Source organism: Morone saxatilis, unplaced genomic scaffold (genome assembly GCF_004916995.1).
Source record: "Morone saxatilis isolate NCDOM2014 unplaced genomic scaffold, NCSU_SB_2.0 Contig3, whole genome shotgun sequence".
Taxonomy (NCBI): domain Eukaryota; kingdom Metazoa; phylum Chordata; class Actinopteri; family Moronidae; genus Morone; species Morone saxatilis.
Window position 1 is genome coordinate 21,915,951 of NW_023339873.1, and position 7,061 is coordinate 21,923,011.

General features: G+C 35.0%; 1 protein-coding gene across 2 annotated transcripts in view; it reads left to right on the top strand.

Annotated features, from left to right (window-relative positions):
* Positions 1-7,061, top strand: part of LOC118337458 (neurexin-3a) — a gene marked incomplete at its 5' end in the record, with an annotated part of 77,316 nt that overhangs the window by 64,856 nt on the left and 5,399 nt on the right.

Below are 7,061 nucleotides of genomic sequence, written 5' to 3' on the forward strand. Positions count from 1 at the left end.
ACAACAGAAGGTCATTAATATCATGAGCTACACTTGCACATGGGGTCGTCCAAAGTGGTTAACATGGTCACTAATATACATACAAATTTTGCCTGTGGAGAGGAATAACAAGGGTTAGTACATCATCACAAACAAACAAAATTTGTATGATGCTGGACCATGTTCTCTGCATTGATGCTGCAAAATGTTTCACATTGTGTTTAAGTCCACTGCTCCTGCCATTCACTGCTCTACTGATTTCCATTTATACTTTACAATACATTTTGACAGCCTTTGTTTTGACACGTTTTCTGCTAAAATGCAGCGTGCTGTCTGGTCTACAGTGACATATTTTACTTTTGGTTTTAATTTGTGTTTTTCCATATTTATCAGCTTGCATTGGTACATGTAATAGAGAACAGATATCATTGAATTTCTGTGTACAAGTTTTTCTTCTTTTGTTTGGGTCATACTTTTGCTTTTAGGTGTACTTGTTATTCTGTCTTTTTTGTATTTAAATATTAAAAAATTCTAAAATGTTTAAGCATTGTGATAACTGAGAGAATCAGTTTGAAAGAATTTGGGAATTTCCATATTTTAGTGATGGTCATTTTTAACAGCAAGCATGTCACACAACTGGCTTTTAGTTTTAACATGTTCAAGTTTCTATTGCCCATTAAAAAATACACATCAGAATTCAAAATAATGCTTATTTGATATATCTCATAAGTAATTTAATCCATAATATCCACCTAGACAGCAAATCCAACACCTTTGCTGCTGTTGGGTGGAAATGCCATGTCAGCTTTAGTAATTCAAGCTGGGCATAATATGGAGGCCCTGAGAGGAAAGTGAGAAAAAAAATTCTGGCAATAGATTTTCCAAGTCTGATCTAAATTGTTTTCTCTCCTGTGTGTATGACTTAAGAACAGGTGAAAAAACCTTTTTCCCATTCGAATTTTCTTAATGTTTTCTGTGAAACATGGGGAAAGTTTTGGCAGGTAGTTACTTACAAGTAACTTTTTTTTTCACCTGTGAAAACAAGTGGAAAGTGGCAGGTGAATTTTTTTTGTCAGGTAATTGTTTTAATACTCACAAGAGGCTGAAGTGCACCCCATGTTCTATATAGGACTTATTCATTTTCTTGCCCTCTAAACCCAAGGTACATATATTGTGTTAGCAAGTTATGTAACAAGTGTATTTTAATTGAAATCAAAACTCGCCTTGAAGAAAATATGAATACTTTAGTCCTGTTTATAAAATGGAGTAGTGGTGCACTTCAGACTCTTGTGGCTGAGATGAGTATTACAACAACAAAAAATGTTGTTTTCACCTGGCAAACTTTTTCCCCCACTGATTTTCACGGATGGAAATTTTTCATTTTCATAATTTGTTCTTAAGTTATAAACACATTAGGAAAACTGTTTGGATCTGACTTAGAAAATAGATCCCCAGGATGTTTTCACTTGCCTCTTAGGGCTTCTGTAGGATAAAGACAAACTGTATATTACCTGTAAAAACCTTCCTGCTACAGTAAATCCAAAAACTCTCTCTCTCTGACAGACGTAAAACAGTACAAAATATTAAATATAAAACAGTAAGGGACACAGACAGACAAACTTGCCTATAATACATTATAATACAGACACAGGAAACCATTATATTTTTTTCTATTAAGGCCCTACTCACCATGCAACCAGACTTAAAGCTCAAGAATATTTATTCTATATTCTTATTCTAAAATGACACTGAGCTATTCTATGATATTTCACAAGAAAATATGCTGCTGACCGCCAGTAGGTTTCTCCCTCTAGGAGGTCATTCCCAAATTTTTTTAAAGAGTATGTGAAAGGTTGTGGTGTAAATGGGTTTAAAGTTGTGCTTTGTAGCCTGAGATTCATGGGGATTTGTGAAGAAAGACAAAGACAGGGCCCCAGTCATCCAATCATGTGTTTACACAGAAATTCACGACATTCTAACCCTAACATCACTTTGACGTTGACAGTGGCATGCTTTGATTTGAAATTTCCTTTGTTGTATCATTTTGAGAGTCAATGCTATTTCTTGTTTTTATTTTTGTGTTTTCTACATGTTTCTTTTATCGAGATATCATTCCCGTCTATTCGCCAATTATCCAAAAACACATTCTTGTATTTTGGCCTCATCATGAGTGGCATGACGTTTTGGTGGGTGATCATTGTTTCCACATATGTTCTGGGGTACCATGCGGCTTCGTAACATGTGGCTTTTAATGAAAACATCCCTATTTCTGTTTTTACAGCAAATAAGGCAAAAAAAATATTTTCTTGCCATCAAATTTTATGTTGTGAAGGCAGAGAGTTCCAAATGTAACTGCAGTTGTAAATAAAACCGCTGCACCCTCCTAATTCTTCAGTTCATCAGTCTTCCAATCCCTTTCCTTCATATACTGCTCGCTAATTCTGTGGTCCATTTGAACACATTTCGGTGTAGATGGCATGAAAACATTTCTTTTGCCACAAATTCTTGTATTTTACACTTTGATTTTTCTCTTAAGCAATCATTGATTTAGCAAACTCTTCAAATCATTCTCTTCAGGGTGACCTCTGATCATTTCTTTGCATGCTTTTTGATTGGTCCTTGACTCCATGCCCCCGTATTTAGTCTAACTTGGTTGCTTTGTCTGCATTCGTGTTTTAAGTTGGAAACCATTTTTGCGATTGCAGCATCATTGAATGTCGTCTATCTTACCCCACACTGTCTTTATTTTGTCAGTGTGGCTGTTGTCTGGTTTGTCTGGAGAAGTTATCAAGTGATTCTGTTCTCTGTTGTAAATCTGTCGTGCTCTCCTTTCCTTTCAATTCATTTCATAAGATGGCCATTAAAAAGGGTTCTTAAATTGTGTAATACTGTAAACTGTTTGATATTTAATTAGCAAGTAAACAGGTTCCATAGTTTTTCTTGAAGACCATAGTCTGATTTATACAATATGATATTGGTGCTAAAAAATCCCATGGCTAATGATTAGTAATACGCCCACATTTTGAAGACTTGAAGTACTTTAATTTTATAATATCTATAATATAATATCAGTCATGCATAATTCAATTCAATTCAATTCAAAATAAGTATACTAGTTCAATAAAAAAGATAAATGCAAGTTCAATAAACCACATTTTATAAACAATATTCCTATGTTCAATACAGTCATTAACTGTTTAAACCACTGGAAAAGAGTTTGATCACTGCCTCCCTGCCACAGAGAATGACAAAGGTCAAAGTGCAACTTATTAAAGAGACGCAGTTCAATGCAGCTTCAATACATGGAATGAAGCAGTGTTTTTGGTAATAAATCAGACACTGCTGGTGCAGTGCTGTATTGTAACTCTTTATAGAGGCTTTTTTTCCTACAAAAATGTTTTGTGCCGTTCAGGGGAAAACTGCAATCATAAATATTACAACCATCTAATAAGAGTTAAACTACTGTTCTAAAAGAAAAAAATATTTTTATTTTATAAATACAATCATTTTGCAGTGTAAAGTGTACCCTAAAGACATTGATTCTAAGTGTCAGACAACATTATACAGCCGTAATATTGTTCTCACACTCCATAGACAAAAATGCCATGTCATCGTAACTTCATCCAAAGTGGACAGAAACCAAATAAAACTCACCAAAACCATCTTTGTTATCCTTTCCACTGTTCCAACAGTCACAAACTCTGGTTTGGTGGAAATAAATACAAACAGCAGTTTCAGTGGCTCTACTCAGCTGCACACAGAGCAGACTTTGGTATTTTGTTTTTACAGTACAAACAGAAAATTAAGTCAGTGTCACTTTAAAATTACTAAAAGCTAAAACAATGTTTAAAAAAATATTAACAATGAATGGTTCTCAACAATATAATAACAAGTTATTTTATTAAATATATGGCTATGTTTTAGTTAGAAAATATGGGACACTGTTAAGGAAACCTTTGGAGGAGTCAAAGAGTTTTCATTAAATAGTTTTTACACACAGTGTTAAAACACCACCTTTATGCTTGTGGTTTCACAGAACTTGTGTTTTTCACAAATTCAGTGAACAATGTTTTAAATCACAATTGGTAAAGAGACTCAGCAGAACAAAAAACAGATCATATATGGCATCTGTAACCAATCACACAAACATAAATCACTCATTGTCTAAAGCAAGCCATATGTTTATAAAATAGTTTTTCCTGATGTGTAGCAACCACTGGTCTCCGTTAGTTTTAACTTTAGCATAGACTAGTCAGACATGTGCCATCTTATGGAATTCCTCTCCGGTTGTATTCTTCCCTACATGGAAGAACCATGTGGGTTGCATTAGGCAAAATATGGAATTATATGTCAAAGGACACTGTAGGGGTTAAAGCTGGTATCTGTGATATTTTTCATTATGTTTTTTTGTGTTCTCCTCATCTAAGTGCTTTTTACTTTACTACCATAGGACACAATGTTGGCGCCTGTTTTGGCACATGTGTAGAACTTTTACCCTGGCGAGGTAAAAAATACTGGCATCTAGTTGGCTGTTGTGTCAGATAACTGTCACAGTGCTAACGACTGAGCCGTTTACATGTTAATTGTATTTTCATCCATCAAATTCAGCAGTATCTAATCTGATTGCAAGTTTTGCTTTGCACGTTGTGACAGCCTGCACAATGTTATGGATATCAGCTTCAATCTCGTCCTTTGACCTTTTCTCATAATTGAATCCTGAATAAATTGCATTTCACATATAGTACATGACAAAATATTATTAATATATGTTCTGTGTTTTGATTTCTTTCCTCTTCCCCTCTGCTATTAGTTAAATTAAGCTGTGTCCCAATTGCATACTACTACACGTTCTTATTTTCTTATTTATTTATTATTTTGGGGGAGGGGGGAGATGGGGTGTGTAGTGCATTTCCGCTGGAAAAGTGACAAAATGTATACTCAAACATGTCAGTTAGTGTACTGAATTTACTTCATTTTGACTGTGGTGATTGTGTCGCAATGCACAACAGAAATAGAGGAGAATTGGCTGTAGCTTTAAGTCTGTCTACACACACATCATGAGTATCACATGTTGTTCCTTGCCAGTACAAACTGTTGAACTTAATTAACTATTGGGTTATAGTAAGGGATTGGGACACAGTGTCCGTCTCCTATTTTTTCTAACATTGGTCAGTCTTACCTGCCCGCAGTTTTGCTGTGTTGTTTCTTTTCTACTTTCCCTAAATGCAACTTACTTTAAGCATGCATCAACATCCTGCAGTACGACTAAAACAAAACCAAAAAAAAAAAGTAATAAAGAATAACCCATTCTCAGCCAGTACCGTCTCTCTCTGATGTACACCCAGACTGCACGGCCGCTTCATGTTTAAAGACTAACATTACAGATAGATTTGTCATCCAGAAACACGTGAGAGAGGAGCCCGCCCTCCAGTCGAGTGCCTCTCTCAGCAGTGTCTGTTTTCTATTGTGTGCATCTGGTTGCAGTGTGTGCAAAATTTTAAATGGCTTTGTTCTTTCATCTTAACATATTTCATTTGATAGTTTTGACTGGTTGTATTTTTTGTATCTATCCAATTGATCACTCATTTGGTTCTGATTATGGTTTTTGGCTTATTAAGTATGTTTGGTTTGTTTTTTTGTCAATCAGATAATCTTTAGATCAGAGTGTGAAATATTTTTTGATATAATTTGACTTTTTGGCATTTGGAACTACTTCACTGACTAACTTGTGTAATTTATTGGCCATAGTGTGCTTTCCTGAGAAATATTGTATGTAAAAAGAGTCAAAATTCAAAACAGCAGCACAATCAACTTAACGTCTTCTTTTTATGTATGCCCAAGCCCACAAATTAGTAGGTGGAGCAGTTCCAGATCCACTTCTCCCATATCTTCCATTTTCCTGATTTTTTTAAATCTATTTTGACAAAACAATTTAGTCTTTGCTGAATAATATTTTGACTGTAAGACAAAAAACAAATGAATTGCATGGCTAAGAAGTTGCAGTTTAGGGTTTGTCAGACTTGTCAGTGTTAGAGTTCTTCTGTTCTTTTCTGTAGATGGGCATGTATATTGCTCATTGTTTGTATATCCCCATCCCTTCCTTACAGCCAAAAGCTCTAATGCCGCCCGACCGCTTCGTACTGCCTTTACATGGACATGGCAACTGACTTACACTGTCACCTTCATCACCCTCATTTCCTATGTAGTATGTTCATAGGTCCCGCCCCTTCTTCACCTTCTCCCTTGTCTTTAGAGATATTAAAATATAAAGTCATCCATCCATTCTACACTAAAGAACAAATGACAATTTAAGCAAAAAACTGTAACATGGATAGATTTTAGATACTATTGAAGTCTATTGCAATGAGAAGAAAAAAATGTAGATACACATTTTTTATGTAAAAACAAATTATTTACCAGGAAAAAACAAAACATAAAAAACAGAATTATGGTGTTTATTTTTTATGTTATGTGGTGTGGATGTATGTGTTGTTGCCTCCCTGTACCGTCGTGTTATAAGATAGAACACAATCTACAATGGATAAAAATGATCTTTAACGGTACCAAGCGGCTATCCAACATTCTTACACAACTTTTCCTTTGTAAATTCTTTTCTTCATGCCTAAATCATGCGGGCAATTTGTTGATGTAAGTTGACAATATACAGTATGTATTGCTCTCTCTTTGAAATGTTTCTTTTTAAAAGATGCAGTTTGTAAAATGTGAGGGGCACAACATCTCTAAAGGTTACATAAAAATAAAGTTGCTATTTGTTAATTAGCAGGGGTTACATGTAGCAATTTTGGAATTTCAATTTTAGCAATTTTACACCCGTGAATTGTTTAGTTAAAGGAAACAGCAGTAATTTGACATTTGTTAGTTATGAGCGAATACACCATTATCTGTATCTGTATTCGCAATCTGGGATAGGGGAAAAACTGGATGTGGGGCTTAAATTAAATTGGAAGTGGGTGGTAAATGGTAAATGGACCTGTACTTGTATAGCGCCTTTCTAGTCTTCTGACCACTCAAAGCGCTTTTACACTATGTGCCACATTCCCCCTTTCACACACATTCACTCA